General features: G+C 43.8%; 1 protein-coding gene across 5 annotated transcripts in view; it reads right to left on the minus strand.

Annotated features, from left to right (window-relative positions):
* MACROD2 (mono-ADP ribosylhydrolase 2) overlaps nt 1–17,968 on the minus strand; it is a 3,010,403-nt gene that overhangs the window by 1,112,170 nt on the left and 1,880,265 nt on the right. The window lies entirely within an intron of this gene.

Genomic DNA, 17,968 nt, shown 5'->3' on the forward strand with positions numbered 1-17,968 from the left:
AAGATACAAAGTGTAAAAATATCTGTGCTAGAATGAAGAACCCAAAGAAATTAATATACAGTGCTGTAACATGATGTTCTTTTTCTACAGCTGCTAATGGCTGTACAACAGGGAAACTAGAATAGCGAATGCAACACCCAAATGTCAAACGCTGTTAATTTTACTTGCCTGTGTTGTGCCCACAGCCTCTGGGGAATACGGAATAATATTGGTAAGTTGGTTATACAGAACATCGTAAGAGATCATAGTACAAGAGTCTGCAGTATCCACACCAACCTAATGTTGCTATGCTATTAATCATGGTAAAATGTAATGAAAAAGTAGTGTGGTTCACCTTGTTTAGGTACTTCAATAAACGGCTTTCATGCTTTTCAGATAAGGTTATAAGAAGCTGCGGAACTAATTCTCACCTAGAAAGATATTTCAGATGAATGTAGTGCTATTGCTATGCGAATTAAATGATAATTATTGTTTCCAACTTGGATTTTCACACCATTACTATGAAATATTTATCCCACCCACCCTTCAGGAAATCATACAACAATTATACAGTAGCTACTTTGTGTAATCAACAAAAACATCACTCTTGGCTGCTGCTGTCACTATAAAACAGCATGCCCAATTAATGCCACCCCTATTGCTTTGAGCAGATAGCACACACCAATTTTACTGGTGCTTTCACATGAATAGCCCGATCATTGCTTTGGTAACGCACGTGCGTATGTATAGTACAGCTGTGGGTGAGTTAGCTGCAGGGCAAACCGAATGACTGCTTTCCCTGCTGCCGCTAAACTCCCCAGCGCATAAAATACTATTTCCCCTCTAAGTTGTAGCAACTCAGAGGGAGATGAAGTTCAAGGTCTGAGGATCACCAGATCCCTGAATTACTCGTGCATGGGGCGCGCAGCATAGCATTGCTGCTATGACGGTGCCCAGCTTTGGTGCTCATCGCTAAGCGCCGGATGCCGAAGTTACCTGCTTCGATGTACTTACTCAAATAAAGCAATGTGCATTACCATAGCAACGATAGCATTACCCATGTATCACTGTTCCACTGGCACTCAGCACATGGCAATTTTACTGGTACTTATGCCAGCAGTCTGCATGTGGCAATATTACCGGTTTTCATTGCATCAAGCCCATCTTGAGATAAACATACTGTATGTACGTAAAAATCAGTGGCTGGACAGTGCACTGGTTAGGAGCTCTGCCATAGTAGACCAATTGTGACACAGGGATTGGGACTATCAAGGGCACTTGCCATGCTTTCCTTAACTCTCAGCTCACGTTGAACCATAAGGATAAAAGCTAAATTAATGTATCTGGACTACTTTTTGACATTTCTTTTAGTTCTTGCTCTACTCAGTGGTATAGCAATTGAGAGTACAGAGGTAGTAACCGCACCAGGGCCCCTGGACCAGAGGAGAATAGGGGCCCACCTTAAACCCCTTAAACCACATTATTAGCACTAAGCTGGTAACGATCACCTCTATATGTGCTTTGATTAGTATAGCCATTAATAGACTGTTCTGCTCCCCAGCTTACACCTCTCTGACACTGCAGCTGTCCTTGGCAGGCATTTGGTGCTCTATATACATTTTTATGTATAGCGCACTTGCGGGGGGCCAATGTAAAACTCGCACTGGGGCCCAGAGCGCCTAAGCTACTGCCTCTACTAGTAAAGGAGAAGGAAGGCATTAGACTTGTACAGACTTTGATTGAGTAAGGACTTTAGGATATTGTCCTTTTCCTCCTGTCTCTGGTTACACCACAAAAATTGAGGGAATATTTCTCAAGGTGGCCTTTAATGATACAATTCTCCAAACGATCGATCGCCCCATTCGATTGTAATTGCTAGAATCGAAAAGCAGATTGATTCCACTGATCTGATCGACTGCCTAGTAGCTTTCCTTCTGTTAGTGCTGGGCCTGAACAATCCTCTCTGATCGAACTGATTGATCGATCAGCCGGATACCCTCACTTCCTGTCGCAGATGACATCACAGGAAGCAACATCTGCTAATGAGAAACAGGCAGCAATAAACCCCGGACAGATGTTTCACCCTTTTCCCCACAATATCTACTAAAATAAAATAATAGATTTTGCCTGCAGCTCCGTTACATGTCTTTTTACCCACAAGCAGCCTGAATATAGAATTAAAGTAAAAAAAAAAATCCGCAGCAGACATTTGGATGATGCACACTGATAGAATTTGTCTGCATATGTAATATCTAAAGGTGAGACTTTGCCGGGGTTATTTCTAGCTTGCTTGCAAGAAACACATTTAACTTCCAGAAATCAGGCTCTGTAAAGTAAGATCCTGAAGCTCTCGAAACATCTCATATTCTCTCATACGCCTTTCTTCATAATTCTCGGCGCTTGTACTTATACAACACAAAAGTAGTATGAAATAAATAATCCTATACAGATCCTCGGGAATTCACAGATATTTTTTGCCAGAGAATGTTTAAAGGGGAACTGAAGTAAGAGGTATACAGAGGCTGCCATATTTATTTCCTTTAAATCAATACCAGTTGCCTGGCAGCCCTGCTGGTCTATTTCTCTGCAGTAGTATCTGAACAACACCAGAAACAAGCATGCAGCACTGATCTGCTGCATGCTTGTTCAGGGGCTATGGCTAATAGTATTAGAGGCAGAGGATCAGCAGGGCTGCAAGGCAACTAGTATTGCTTAAAAGGAAATAACCATGGCAGCCTCCATATAAATCTCTCTTCAGTTATCCTTTAAAGCAGAAATGGTAAAGGTCAGGACACATAAATCATTTTTCAGACAACAAAGAAAAATATAATAATATAGTTTGCTCCATAATGATTTTCAACTTTTCAAAGCACGTTTATGGTCTATTGACATAGAGCCTTCCTGGTACTCTCATATGTTCTCATTCCACTGCTGTCAAATACACCTGGAGGCCGATTTCACATTGTAAACTGGCGGCAGCAATGCGGTGTGTCGCTTCCGCCGCACCGCCATAAACAGGCCTCCAGGGAATGCTGCATTACTATGCAGTATTCCCTATTTGGCATTGGGCCAAGCAGGAAGTGACACAAGCAGGAAAAGATGCGAGCTTGCGGTCACTTCCTGCTTCTGGGTATGCGGAAGTGCACAGAAGCTTATTGTAAAAACACTCAGGGTGTTTTTTTAAATCCCTGCGTCGCCATAGACTAACATGATTTCTGGGCCGGGGATGCGGCGAAAACGTCACTTCCGTCTCATCACACCGTAACATGGAAGTATAAAAGTCTCCATAGACTTTCATTGCCCGGCGGTGGAGTGTAGTAAAAATAGCGCACCCTCAGGGTTCCTTGGAAACCTTAGGAAGTACTCGCACCCCAAGTGCTTCCGAAGATATGCTGCTCCATACTGCGCATGTGTGAGCATGCACCCATATTTGCGCAGTATGGAGGAGCCTATATTTGGAAGCACTCAGGGTCATGAGTGCTTCAAAGCCTTTCAAGGGCTCCCACAGGTAGCAAATTTGAACAGGGGAAAGCTCTGGAATTAGAACATTGAGAGAGGACAGGGATAGCTCTACTTCCACATTGAGTGTGGTGTAGGAGGCACATTAGACGTGCATTGTGCGCTCCATTTGACGGAAGTATACGCACACACAAAGTCACTTTGGCCACAGGACGTACATCCCCTCTCTTTGGTTGATTGGACTCTCTATTAGTAAGCCACGCCCATCTTTGAAATCAACCCCAGGGGTGAGTGTGTTCCAAATGACCATGCTGGTATCGGTTTATTATGCTCTGGAAGCTTGCACAGCACTTTATATGTGTATATGACATAAGTTCACTACAACTTACAGTGACAAGTGCATGTATTGTGCTGGGGGAGGGGGGTTGACTTTGTGTTTTTGATATTTTACATGGTGGCTCCCCCCGAGCTTTGTGAGGGTGGGACCAACCCAGGTTTATAAGGATGCAGATGGACAACGGGGGTTGTGCGATCCTGATAAAGCCCAATGGTTGAAACATCCGAACTACTTGTTGATCTCCCTGTGTCCGATGAGTATCATTAATTTTTTATCTACTGCTGTTTGCATTGTGCTTTTTACCTTAAGAGGATCAATTAAATGTGTTTTATTTTAGCAGGTGTGCTCCTGAATTCACTATTCTTTTTGTGATATTTCCAGTTGTGAAGGCAGAAACGTGTGGGGAGGATGGAGAGCGGCGTGCAGTGCAGCAGTGCGAGAGGCAGCAACAGAGACTGTAAATCAACCCCGTTTGCCCTGGTCCATGCCCCTGTACGTGTCAGAAGAGTTTTGTATTTTGAAACATTGTTCCCAATCCTCTCTGCTTGCAAGTCCCAAGTTATGCCACCTGGATGTGGCTAATCTGCACATTAGGTGTTTTTTTTTGCTCACTATTTACTACAGGCAGTAGTGAAAGAAGATCCTTAAATTCAATTATAAATTATTTTATTTTAGACAAGACAAGACAAATAACATTTATATCCCGCTTTTCTCCTGGCGGACTCAAAGCGCCAGAGCTGCAGCCACTAGGACACGCTCTATAGGCAGTAGCAGTGTTAGGGAGACTTGCCTAAGGTCTCCTACTGAATAGGTGCTGGTTTACTGAACCCTATTTTATTGGGGAGGGGAGAGGAGGGTGCTGCATAACTATAAGGGGATTACTATAAGGGCCATGGGCATTCTCTTGGATTTCCTCCTACCTCTAAGATAGGACCCTCAGAGTTGCCCACTCCGTCACCACCCCCTCTCCACGCCCCCTCACTGCTGGCATTCCCCAAGGCTCAGTCCTCGGACCTTTCCCTTTCGCTATCTACACACATGGTCTTGGTCAGCTCATCATTTCCCTTAGCTTCCTATATCACCTAGATGCTAATGATACCCAGATCTACATTTCAGCACCTGGCTTGGATACTTTAACAGCCCGTGTCCCTGACTGTCTCAATGCAATTGCCTCCTTCATGTCCTCCCTTTCTCTAAAACTCAGTATGGACAATTCAATGTCCCTGCCTGATATCACTATTACTGTTGATAGCACTTCTATAACACCTGCCCTCCAGGCTCATTGCCTAGGTGTAATATGGACTCAAGTCTCTCATTCAAACTATGCATTGACAAACTATCCTCCTCTTGTCGCCTCCACCTAAAAACATCTCCCGCATCTGCCCTTTTCTCACACAGAACACTACTAAGCTTCTAGTGCATGCCCTGATTATTACACGACTAGACTATAGCAATTCTCTGTTCTGCAGCCTCCCCGCCAACCGTTTAGCCCCGCTACAGTCTATCATGAACTCTGCTGTACGACTTAGCTGTCTCTCCAGACCAATTCCCCTCAGTCAGTCCCTTCACTTGCTGCCAGTTTACACAAATTATACAATTTAAAATCCTTGCACTCACCTACAAATCTTTCCCCAATTTAGCTCCTTCCTATCTAAATCAATTTATTTCCAGATACCATCCTACACGCAATCTCCGCTCTACTAACAATATCCTCCTGTCTTCTTCCCTAGTCGTCACCTCTTCTCACTTCGGCTTACAAGACTTCTCTCGATCCTCTTCCCTCCTCTGAAACACTCTCCCTCAACACATCCACCACTCACCCACACTTACTCTTTTTAGGCGCAATCTGAAAACTCACCTCTTCAGGCAAGCATACTTTCCTACCTAGGACATTTTGCCCACTGACCACCATTTCTACCACCACATACACAGCTTCCCTTTAACCTATTGGCCTATCCCTTAAACCTTTAGGCCAGGGCTCTCTTCCCCATTTGTCTTACAATGCGGTGTAATGGGTGTACATACCTCCCACCCCTTTGTAAAATATGTAGTTAATTTGCTCACTGCATCAGCTGTTATCCACTCTTGTCTTGTATTAATGGTTGTATTGTTTATTTTGTATTGTTATATATGCTGTTGGACAGCACCACTGAAGATGCTGGCACTATATAAATCAATAATAATAATAGGGGCAGAGGTAAAGTGAACAGTGTAATGCAAGTATAAAAATGAAAGTACACTTCAACTAACACAAACATAATCATCTCAGTTTAACGTTGACCTTCAAAAATATTTTTTCTCAACCATCATAACTTCACAGTGGCTAGATAGTGTACTTGTTAAGGGCACAGCATTTGACATGGGAGACCAGAGTTTGAATCCTGGCTAGGGTCAGTACCTACTAGGCAAGGCGCCCAAGGCAAGAGTCCCTAACACTGCAGGGTGACCTCTTGAGCGCGTCCCAGTGGTGGCAGCTCTTGAGCGCTTTGAGTCCGACAGGGGAAAAGCGCTATACAAATGTTCAGATTATTATTATGTGTAAGGATAAACACAGCTTATTCAAAAGCTTCTTTCCACAAAATGCTGCATTGATCTTTTAAACACTGCGGTAATCAAATGCCTATTTCAGGTGTGCAAGAAAAGTCACAAAATTCAAAAATGTGAACTTAATGGAAATTTTTAGATGCTCGTAGTTTGCAAAATGATGAAAAGGATGAAGTACGATCAATGTGAGCTATTTAAAATAACAGAACATTTTATCTATTCTCTATATTCTGAGATGGTTGAGCGTACAACGCAAGTAAGGTGTGCGTAAAAAAAGACATATAATGGCAAAAAGTGTGTACAACATTCAGATATATTAGGTGTGGTCACCGCTGTCACACAGCTGCATTGAACGTGCTCAAGTCTAACTGCTAGTTACCATGATGCAGCAGTACAGAGATTTGTAACTGTTCCCTAACTAATAAAAGTTTGTATGATAATCCATTCTCTATTCACTGGGAACAGATATAAAAATAGCACAATGTCCCAGATTTATTACAAGGCACAGAAATGGCTAAGCCTCCACTGTATGATAAAGCGCTCATTGCTGACTATAGAAAAATGACTATCACTGTCAATTTCATAGCTTTGTGTCTGGCAATATTCATCCTTAGCAACACTGTATACCAGATTAATTTAAAAAAGTTGGATGCAATGAGTAGTTTACAAATGCAAAGCACATATGGCCTGAATTTTAGAAGTATAAATAAAATATAACTTTTATTAGAGTAAACTTTGTATGTATAATGTATAAATGTACACTGCACGTAAGCAAATATATAGCACAGTCACTAGTGCAGTGACACAGAAGTATATACTTGATCTAAAACTTCAGTGGCCTAAGAAACAGAGTGGACGGAAAGACAATACATCTTAGGTAATAGAGGTACATGGAAGATAGTTAAAGTAAAACTTCACTACAGCTGAGAAAATGGCAATCCCTTTAGCTTAGCTCTGTATATTGGAGGGGCAAACAGCAAACCCTCTTTCATGTTAAACACATGGATGTAAACCACTTTTACTACACAGGGCTCTTTACAGATACTGTGACATGTCAGTGTTCTTTTTGCTATTATGCAATGAATTTATACAGTTGTGGAAATTAGTAGTGTTGGTGTTTGAAATTTGATAGAACGAATTCGAACTTCTGAATACTCCCGACCTCCACTGTTCAGCACCAGAATGAGTGGACAGGGTCAGGAGGCAGCCACTGCCTTACATGATATGTGCACTTCACAGGGCCCTAATACTTCCTGCTTGTAAACTAAAAGGAGGAAGTGTCTGATTTACGTGAAGTACAACGTGACATGCAAGGCAGGGAAACCTCCTGACCCTGTCCGCTCATTCTGGTGCTGAACAGTACCCGTTGAGATTTCGAAGACACTATGTAAAATTCGAACCCTAATAATAGAAATGAGGACCTAGCTCTTAATCTCATATGACATATCTGGATAGCAGAAGATGATTTCTCCCACCCCCACCCCAAGGAAAAAAAAAAAGACAGGAGACACAGAGAGCTCAAAAGCATAGCATGTTGGTCAATTGTGAAATCAAAAAGGACAGAAGAGGGTACTTCAAAGGACCTGGTTGCCTGTCAAGCAAACACTATGGCCTCAATTCACTAAGCTTTATCAAACACTTTATCAAATGTTTGATAATTTACCTAATGGGTAAAATCTAATTTTAAATTCACTAAGGTGTTATAGATTTATTGACTGTTTTATCGACAAAACATTCGATTAATATAAAACACCTTAGTAAATTCAAAATTAGATTTTACCCATGAGGTAAATTATCAAACGTTTGATAAAGTGTTTGATAAAGCTTAGTGAATTGAGGCCTATGTGAGGAAACCCTGTCCCCACTCAGAAAGGCCAGGTACCTCAGCAATAATTGTGCTGCAAAGAAGCAGATGAATTATGTAGACATAAAATATCTACCTCCCAACAGAGGAATCTAATCAATCGGCAATGGGGAAGATAGGCAAAATATGATAAAGGATCTAAAAAAAACAATTTTATTGAGCACAAATGCGACAATACATTTCACGAGACACAGCTTGCTTCCTTAGGTCAATGTCAGTACCGGGAGGTTAAACCAGTAAGGGCCTCACAACCTGTGAAGTTAATTACCCATTTGACAAGATGGGTAATTTCTAAAGCAGTTCTGCTCTACAAGTGCACAGATTCCATACCAGGAACTAAGAGCACTTTCCTTTCTGCCTTGTTTTCAAGATACATAAGTGGCGGCAAACTGAAATGGAATGAGGCCTGTTTTTAACAACATTAAATCAGAAAAGCTCTTTTGAATAACTGAAGCAATTTTCAAAGACGTTTCACTTTAAAGGAAGCCTTTAGCTGAGTGGAATATGTAGGCTACCATCTTTGTTACACACCTGCAATAAGCTTTCAGACACTAGAGTCATATGTACATTTCTTGTTCAAGATCAATGATTCAGGGAGTATTAGAGACTCTGAAGTCTCTTAAAAATGCTCTTTTTACTTCAAAAATCTGTTTGTCATACCTGCCCTACCTAAAACGCTGCATCCCAGTGGCTGTAATCTAACTAAATCCCCCCAAACTCCCTGGAGGGCAATCCGGGCAGCACTTCCATGAGAGGCAGAGCTTTCAGCTGCAGCTCTGCCTCTCAGCGCATCTATAAGCCCGGATCACCGCCTCTCCCCCGCCCCTCTCGCTTCAGAGCTCATAGTTAGCAGGGGCACATGTGTGCCCCTGCTAAACCGCCGCTATCGCGCCGCTAAACGGGGGTCCCTCCACCCCCAAACCCACCCCCGCAATAGTTGGTCGTAGAGTTGGTCGTTCGTGGAGGCAGGGCTAACGGCTGCAGCCCTGCCTCCAGTCATGTCTATCAGCGGCGCATCGCCGCCTCTCCCCCGCCCCTCTCAGAGAAGGAAGACTGAGAGGGGCGGGGGAGAGGCGGAGATACGCGCTGACAGACGCGTGTGGGGCAGAGGTGCGGCAATTAGCCCTGCCCCAACCAGGAAGCGCTCCCCCGCTGCACCGAGGGGATTTGGGGGTGAAGGGACCCCCGTTAAGCCGCGGGATAGCGGCATTTTAGCAGGGGCACACATGCCCCTGCTATCTATGAGGTCTGAAGCGAGATTTATTCTCGCTTCAGACTCTCTTTAAGTGAGATCCTCCGCTGATAGACGCAAATGGAGGCAGAAAGCTCTGCCTCCAACAGCAGCAAAATCCACCACCAAGAAAGTGGTTAGATTACAGCCGCAGGGATGCAGCGTTTTAGTTAGGGCAGGGATGAGAAACAGATTTTTGAAGTAAAAAGGATTTTTATGAGACTTCAGTGTCTCTTTAAAGAGAACCCGAGGTGTGTTTAAAGAATATTATCTGCATGCAGAGGCTGGATCTGCCTATACAGCCCAGCCTCTGTTGCTATCCCAAACCCCACTAAGGTCCCCCTGAACTCTGCAATCCCTCATAAATCACAGCCATGTTGTGAGGCTGTGTTTACATCTGTAGTGTCAGTCTCAGCTGCTCCCCCGCCTCCTGCATAGCTCTGGTCCCTGCCCCCGTCCCTTCCCTCCAATCAGCAGGGAGGGAAGGGATGCAGGCGGGGACTGGAGTTCTGCAGGAGGCGGGGAGAGCAGCAGACTGACACTATAGAGATAAACACAGCCAGCTCTGACAAGCTGTTTGTCAGCAGCGTGGCTGTGATTTATGAGGGATTGCAGAGTGCAGGGGGACCTTAGGGGGGTTTGGGATAGCAACAGAGGCTGGGCTGTATAGGCAGATCCAGCCTCTGTATGCAGATAATATTCTTCAAACCCACCTCGGGTTCTCTTTAAGGCAAACCTGAATTGAAAATGAACAAATGAGATAAACAATTGTATCTATATTACTAATACTAAATGTAGTAAAAAAAAAGAAAAAAAAAGTTTTTTGTTTTTTTTTTAAGGCTGGTTTCACACCAGGACGTTGCGTTTTAGGGGACGTGCCCCAAACGCAACGCCTGGTGCTCTCTAATGTGGACGTCAGAGTGAGCCGCGTTGTGCAGCTCACTCTGGCGTCCGTGATGCCGTGATGCGCACTCTTGGACGCATGCGGCATCACGTGGTCCCGCCCGGCCAATCGCCGCACAGAGCGGCCGCTCCAGGAAGTAAACACTGCACGTCACTGAGTGCAGTGAATATTAGCCATGTGCTTGGCCGCTCTCAGCTCCTCCCCAACATTACAGCGCATTTGCAAGCAGTCTAACGCGGCTCAGCCGCTTATTAAGTACTGCATGCAGTACGTTCGGTTATGGCGCAGCGTTACTGAGTAACGCAACGTGGGCACTGTGAACAGCCCATTGATTTTTCATTGCTGTGCGGTGGGGTGCGTTACAGGCTGCTCTAACGTGCGCCTGTAACCAGGGCCGGCCTTAGGTTTCACAGCGCCCTGAGCGTAACCAGATTTTGGTGCCCCACATTCATCCTCTTCGCGTGTGAGTGCACCACACACATACACTAATGATGGGGGGGGGATGGGGGGGGGATGGCGGGGGATCTGCTGCCTAAATACACTAAAAGGGGATCTGCGACTGCAAGACTAGTAGCCTAAGCCTATATACACTAAAGGGGGGATCTGCCTACATATACAAGACCAGATCCCCCCCTTAGTGTATATGGGCTTAGGCTACTAGTCTTGCAGTCGCAGATCCCCTTATAGTGTATTTAAGCAGCAGATCCCCCCCCCCCTTAGTGTAAGTGTCCAGCTACAGATCCCCCCCAGTATAGGTTAGCCAGATGAGTGCCCACAGTATAGGTAGCCAGTATACTTGTCCCAGCGATAGGTTAGATAGGTAGGTGCCCCCAGTACAGGTTAGATAGGTAGCTGCCCCCAGTGTATAGGTTAGATAGGTAGGTACCTGCAATATTGGTTAGATAGGTAGCTGCCCCAGTATAGATTAGATAGGTAACTGCCCCCAGTATAGATTAGATAGGTAGATGCCCCCAGTATAGATTAGATAGGTAGCTGCCCCCAGTATAGATTAGATAGGTAGCTGCCCCCAGTATAGATTAGTTAGGTAGCTACCCCCAGTATAGGATAGATAGGTAGCTGCCCCCAGTATAGATTAGATAGGTAGGTGCCCCCAGTATAGGTTAGATAGGTAGGTGCCCCCAGTATAGGTTAGATAGGTAGCTGCCCCCAGTATAGATTAGATAGGTAGGTGCCCCAAGTATAGGTTAGATAGGTAGCTACCCCCAGTATAGGTTAGATAGGTAGCTGCCCCCAGTATAGATTAGATAGGTAGGTGCCCCCAGTATCGGTTAGATAGGTAGCTGCCCCCAGTATAGGTTAGATCGGTAGCTGCCCCCAGTATAGGTTAGATCGGTAGCTGCCCCCAGTATAGGTTAGATAGGTAGGTGCCCCCAGTATTGGCTAGATAGGTAGGTGCCCCCAGTGTAGATTAGATAGGTAGGTTCCCCCAGTATTGGCTAGACAGGTAGGTGCCTCCAGTATAGATTAGATAGGTAGCTACCCCCAGTATAGGTTAGATAGGTAGGTGCCCCCAGTATTGGCTAGATAGGTAGGTGCCCCCAGTGTAGATTAGATAGGTAGGTGCCCCCAGTATAGATTAGATAGGTAGCTGCCCCCCAGTATAGATTAGGTAGGTAGGTAGGTAACACCCCCCCCCCCTAGGTAGGTAGGTAGGTAGGTAGGTAGCCCTCCCCCCCCAATAGAGGAGGGGGGAGCCGCGGGGAGGGCAGCCCGACCTCTCCCTCCCTTCCTTTCCGGGCACCCTCCGTGCTCCCCCCCTCCGATCCGATGCAGACTGCTAAGGGAACAACTCACCTTCCTGGTTCCGATCGCCGGCTCCTCTCACTTGCTGCTGGTCGCCTCTTCTACATAGCCGCTGATGCACAATAAACTTCCTGTTAAGCAGGAAGTTTATTGTGCATCAGCGGCTATGTAGAAGAGGCGACCAGCAGCAAGTGAGAGGAGCCGGCGATCGGAAACAGGAAGGTGAGTTGTTCCCTTAGCAGTCTGCATCGGATCGGAGGGGGGGGAGCACGGAGGGTGCCCGGAGAGGAAGGGAGGGAGAGGTCGGGCTGCCCTCCCCGCGGCTCCCCCCTCCATCACGGCGGCCACACGGGCATGTTTGCCCCATCACCCCCAGCAGCGCACCAGGGGGCGGAGCGAGACGGACCCAGTCGGGGCCCTGCAGTTGCGGCCAGGTCAGGTGGCACGAGCGCCCCCTGGAAGCCGGCGCCCTGAGCGATCGCACCGGTCGCTCAGGTCAAAGGCCGGCCCTGCCTGTAACGTCCCACTGTGAAACCAGCCTAAAGGTTAAACATTGCAGTTACAGGTTTTGACTGTCTCAGGTGAATGATGACAGTTACTTAATCTTTATGCAGTGGGACTGCAACGAATAAGAGGTTATCAAACTCCTGCCTGGCTAAAAAAAACTCATAATTTACAGCCCTGAATTCTTAACCCTTACAGTGAAAAAATACAAATTAAAAAAAGAAACAGTCTATGTAGCATTAGGACCATACATAGACGTTTTTCTCACCATGTCACACTTTTGGTACCCTTTGATTACAAATTATCAATTACCAGGAATGAAGTCAGCAGTGGATAAAGTTCAAGTCTTCTTTCATGCCTATATTTTCATTTACAGTGCAGAAACAGGACACATTGAAAGCACATTGATTAGCTGATTGGGTCTTTTTAGGGATATGCAAGTATGTGCTTGTAAAGGGTATACAGGTGAAAATCATAAAAATTAGAATATTGTGCAAAATTCCTTTTATTTCAATAATTCGACTTAAAGGGTGAAATTAATATCTAAAAAAATAGACACATTACATGCAAAGCAAGAGGTCTCAAGCCTTTATTTGTTATAATCTTGATGATTATGGCTTAGAGCTTATGAAAATCCCAAAATAAAAATCTCAGATCATTAGAATATTGTGAACATGTTCAATATTCTAAATTCAAATTGTCAGACTGAGACTCTAACCAGCTAATTAAAGGGACCCTGAACAGAACCATAAAAGGGGCAAATTAACTTACCTGGGGCTTCCTCCAGCCCCTCGACATTGGTGAGGTGCCTTGGCATCCTCCCAGCTCCCTCTGTTCTGCCCCTAGTGGCTCCATTAGAGCGGCAACTTCATCCGAAGTTGTGAGCCACTGCACATGCATGGCCCTTCCGCACGCCCAAATCACTCTCCCATTGCTGCAAGCATTCTGCGCATGCGCAGTTTATTCTTTCGAGAACTGCAGTGGCTCACACATTTGGCTGAGCTTTAACAGAGCCACTGGCAGCAGAAAAAATCTAGCCCGGAGGACGCAGAGGGACCTTATAGTTTACGGGGGGCAAGTGGGGCTGGAGGAAGCCCCAGGTAAGTTAATTTGGCCATCCTGCTCAGGTTCCCTTTAATACAAAACAAAATGGGAACAAAGGGTTCCTATATCATATATCAGTTTAGTTTCACCTTTTAAGTTGTATTACTGAAATAAATGGACTTTTGCACGATGTTCTAATTTTTCAAAAGTTTCACCTGTATAGTGGAAAAACGAGCTTTGCCAAAGCACTGAAACACTATATTGTTTCTATTTATTATTACTGCTGTCTATAAAAGATCGGTTATCAAGGATGATGCTGATAGTTTCACTTCACTATATCTTTGGCATATTAATGGGTCTCATGCATTGTAGACTTCTCACCGAACACCTTAACTTATTTAAATAAATTATATAAATGACATGGCAGGCCTTGCAGATTTGAATCACGGATAAAGTAAGCTGCTACCAGTTCGTTACAAAGTGAATACTTCATCGTTAGTAGGGATGCAAAGGGAATTTTAACTCATCAGGATTTTTTTTGCTCAACAATAAGTGGAATTACCATGGACTGAAACAAAACCTTGAGCAGCCCTAATCAGCTTCGGTAGGTTAATGATTGATTACCTGACAGCTTGATTAATTAATCAGCTGTCAGGTAATTAATCATTAGTTTCCGAAGCTGATTAGCCCTACGTTAGGATCCAGTTCAGTACATAGCAAATCCAATTTCTGCAGAAAAAAAAAAATCGCAGGAAGTTTGTATTTATGCTTATCTCATTCATTAGTTGTACCACTAAGTGGTTGCCTGTTGACTCACACTTTCTCTGCTAAGTGGGGGTTTCGTTGTGCTATAACTCTATTATATCCAACTGTCTAATGCTGAACACTCATTATTGCATTCTTTTTATACAGAATTGCGTGCAGGAAACGCAGTCGCAAATGGAAAGACAGAGCAACCAAAACCCGGGAATGACATGGAAAAATGCGCGCTGGCAAGTGTGTTCCCTGCTTAACGCCTGGATCCCATCTACGCAATTCCAGCCGCGTTTTAGTAAACGCAACATGACACAATGTGATCCGCAGGGACATCAAAGACAGCACTGTGTGATTTTTCCATTGATGCGGTGCGATTCACAGCAGATTCGCAATGCATAGTTGCATGCATTTTGACATGTTTGCGATGCAATTCCATTTATTATGATTAATGGAATCACAACCGCACTGAGGAAAATCGTTGAGCAACACAGTACCATGAGTAGGGATGGTCAGAAATGCTGACATTCCGATTTTCCATTATTCATGATTTCTGTTTTTCCGAGATTCCGATTTTCGAGGATTATTTTATTTGTCTTTTTTTGCATCAGAGAATGAAAAAAAAATTCAGAAAAACAGAAATCAGAAAAATGGGCGTCAGAAAAATGAAAATGAAAATGGAGGTAGAAAAATTCTGCATTCTCTGATTGGTCCAATTTGACTGGGCTAAAATTACTGAGTTGCGGTAAGTCGGATTTTTGCAGAATTCTGATCTCTGATCGAAAATACAGATTTCTGATTGGAAATTTCAATATAGAAATTTAAATTTCACGGAATCCAAATTAGCAGCCTTAGCCGTGTGTTACGGCAGCCACCTGCATTGCCCACAAGGTTAAGATGGTAACAAGGCCTAAAGCTCCAAACACACCATACAATCTCGGTTGTACAGATTTACCAAATCTATGTACAATAAGGGCCAACAAATTGAAAATACCTTGAATGATTGATTGGATAAGCTCTTATACTACATGAAAGTGGTAAGATTGTACAACCAAGATTGTATGGTGTGTGTTGAGCTTTAGGCAGGGAACACACTTACTATAATTGTGTGCAAAAAATCCACAGCTGCGATGGCTGTTTAAGTCAATGGCCCCGCTTGGGAACCACGCGTTTTTGCCATTTGTTTGCATTTTGCAGTTGCAGATTTCCATGCGCTAATTTTTCCGCACGACACATGCGATCGTAATTGCAATGTATTCTATCGCATCACAGAAATCACAGAAAAAACACAAGAATTGTGGAACCACAATCGCAAACGTGAATGCAATGCGAGGTAGACCTGAGAATTCAGGAAAAAACTGCCCTTGCAAGTGTGTTCACTGCCTAGGTAGCGAATGATCACTGTTTCTGGTTATACTTATACAAAAATCATTCACAAAAAAAGGCATAGATTGGCTCAGGGGACACATGTTCTCTTGCACCATCATGCTGCTTTTAGCAGTGCAGGAAGCGTGCACGGAAGTAAAGTGTTGGTAAAAGTAAAGTGAAATCTTGTCCATGCAGCTGTACTGAGTATCACGTCCTGGCAGCTAAAGTGGTTAAAGTACCACTATCAAAAAAAAGTTGTAAAATTGACAATACATACATATAAATGTACATTTCTCCCAGAGTAAAATGAACAATTAATTACCTTTTTCCTATGTTGCAATCACTTACAGTCAGTGTAAATCTGCCATATTTGACAGTTTTTGGACTAGTCCATCTACTCATGGGGGATTCTCATTTATTTCTTGAATTACAAAAGCAATTACTAGAATACAGTTTCTTAGTCCAAGTGCCAAAAACTGTGCAAATCAGTAGGGAAGCTGGGGGACATCTTTGTATAGATCCTTCCCAGGGAGTGCTTTTGTAAAGAATAAAGGTAATATTGACAATCTTCCATAAGGAGATTGACTAGTCCAAAATCTGTCGGCTTTTTACTACCTACCGAGAGACCGCAACATAGGAGAAATGTAATTTATAGTGCAGTTTACTCTGGATTTAATGTACATTTTAAATGTTTATATTTTAACTACTTAAAGATCACTCCATGCCAATTGGCGTTGAACGCCGCGGCAGCCCCAGGACCACCTGAAGCCGATCGGCGTGCAGTCCTGGGGGCATGTTTTGCAGGAGATCGCGCATCTCCACGATCACTGCTAGGAGACTGTTAGATGGGGAAACTGCCGTCTATTTACTATGTACAGCGCAGCAATCTAAAGCAATGCTGTACTGGGGACAGCCATGCGACACAGCTGCCCCCCTGGGTGGCAATACAGTGATCCACTGTCATAGGCTGAAGCCTATGACAGCCCAATCTCGCTTATTGGCTGGCCGGGGGAGGGAGGGTAAAAAAAAAAGCTAAATTTATTTAAAAAATAAAGAAATATATAAAAATAAACAATGAGGGTGCAATCAAAGCCCACCAACAGAGAGCTCTGTTGGTGAGCCGAAAAGAGTGGGGGGGAATCACTTGAGTGCCGAGTTGTGCGTCCCTGCAGTGAAGCTTTAAAGCTGCAGTGGCTTAATTAGTAAAAAAGGGACTGGTCACTAGGGGGGTTTAAGCTCATGGTCCTTAAGTGGTTAAATATAACAATTTTTTCCCGATAGCGGTCCTTAAAAGACTCTGGAGGCAAAGAAATAAAGCTATCTTTACTTACCTGGGGCTTCTTTCCAGCCCCTAGAAGTCATTTGGGTTCCTCGACGCAGCTCCAGTCCTCCCCGGTGTCCTGCTGTCTCCATATGTTTACAAAGAATTGCTTTCTTGGCAGCCAACATAGTGTGAGCATCACTCATCTATTATGAGACTCCTTCCTTTTTTATTCTCTATACCATAAGAGCTCCCCTTTTCATTTCATTTCCACTCTAAGCTCCAATACCTAGGCTGGAGACTGTAATTGCCAAAGCTTTCAGCCCCAACTAGCAGTAAATTTGTGGCAAAATTTGCAATTACGAATGAAACTTGTAATGTGAAATTTCAAACTTAATGCAAAAATAATATCACACTTAACTGTAATTATGATGTGTAATTTCGCAATTACTCAAACTATTGTGAAAATATAATGGATTAAAATTTGAGAATTTTATTGAAAATGTGTATTCTCATGGCCATTGGCTAGTGTTGATCATAATGAGTAATTTCAGTTTCCTGAAATTGTGTAATTTTCACAATTAGAATTCTGAAATCTTGTGTAGTTTTCACGATGGGTATTCTGATCGTAATTACTTTATGATTCTGTGGGTAGTCTAAATTTTGGGTAATTTTCAGACAAATGCATTGACGTTTATAAAACATATAAGAAAACACATTTTCTCATTGATCAGGTAAATGGACCAATCAGAAACCAGAGGAGGAAAAACAGTTCTGTTTGCAGGTGTTCTTGTAAGTTCAATATAATGAGGAGAGCCGGGGCAGAAAGTCTGTTTTAATGTGCTTCTAGGGCTTCCTATTTGTCCACTGATCAGACCAATAAAATTATACAAAATCACAAACACTGGTCCACATGACAGCCCAGGGGCCCCAGGTCTCTCTCACTCACTGGGGCC

The sequence above is a fragment of the Hyperolius riggenbachi genome, chromosome 4 (genome assembly GCF_040937935.1).
Source record: "Hyperolius riggenbachi isolate aHypRig1 chromosome 4, aHypRig1.pri, whole genome shotgun sequence".
NCBI classification, from domain to species: Eukaryota; Metazoa; Chordata; class Amphibia; order Anura; family Hyperoliidae; genus Hyperolius; species Hyperolius riggenbachi.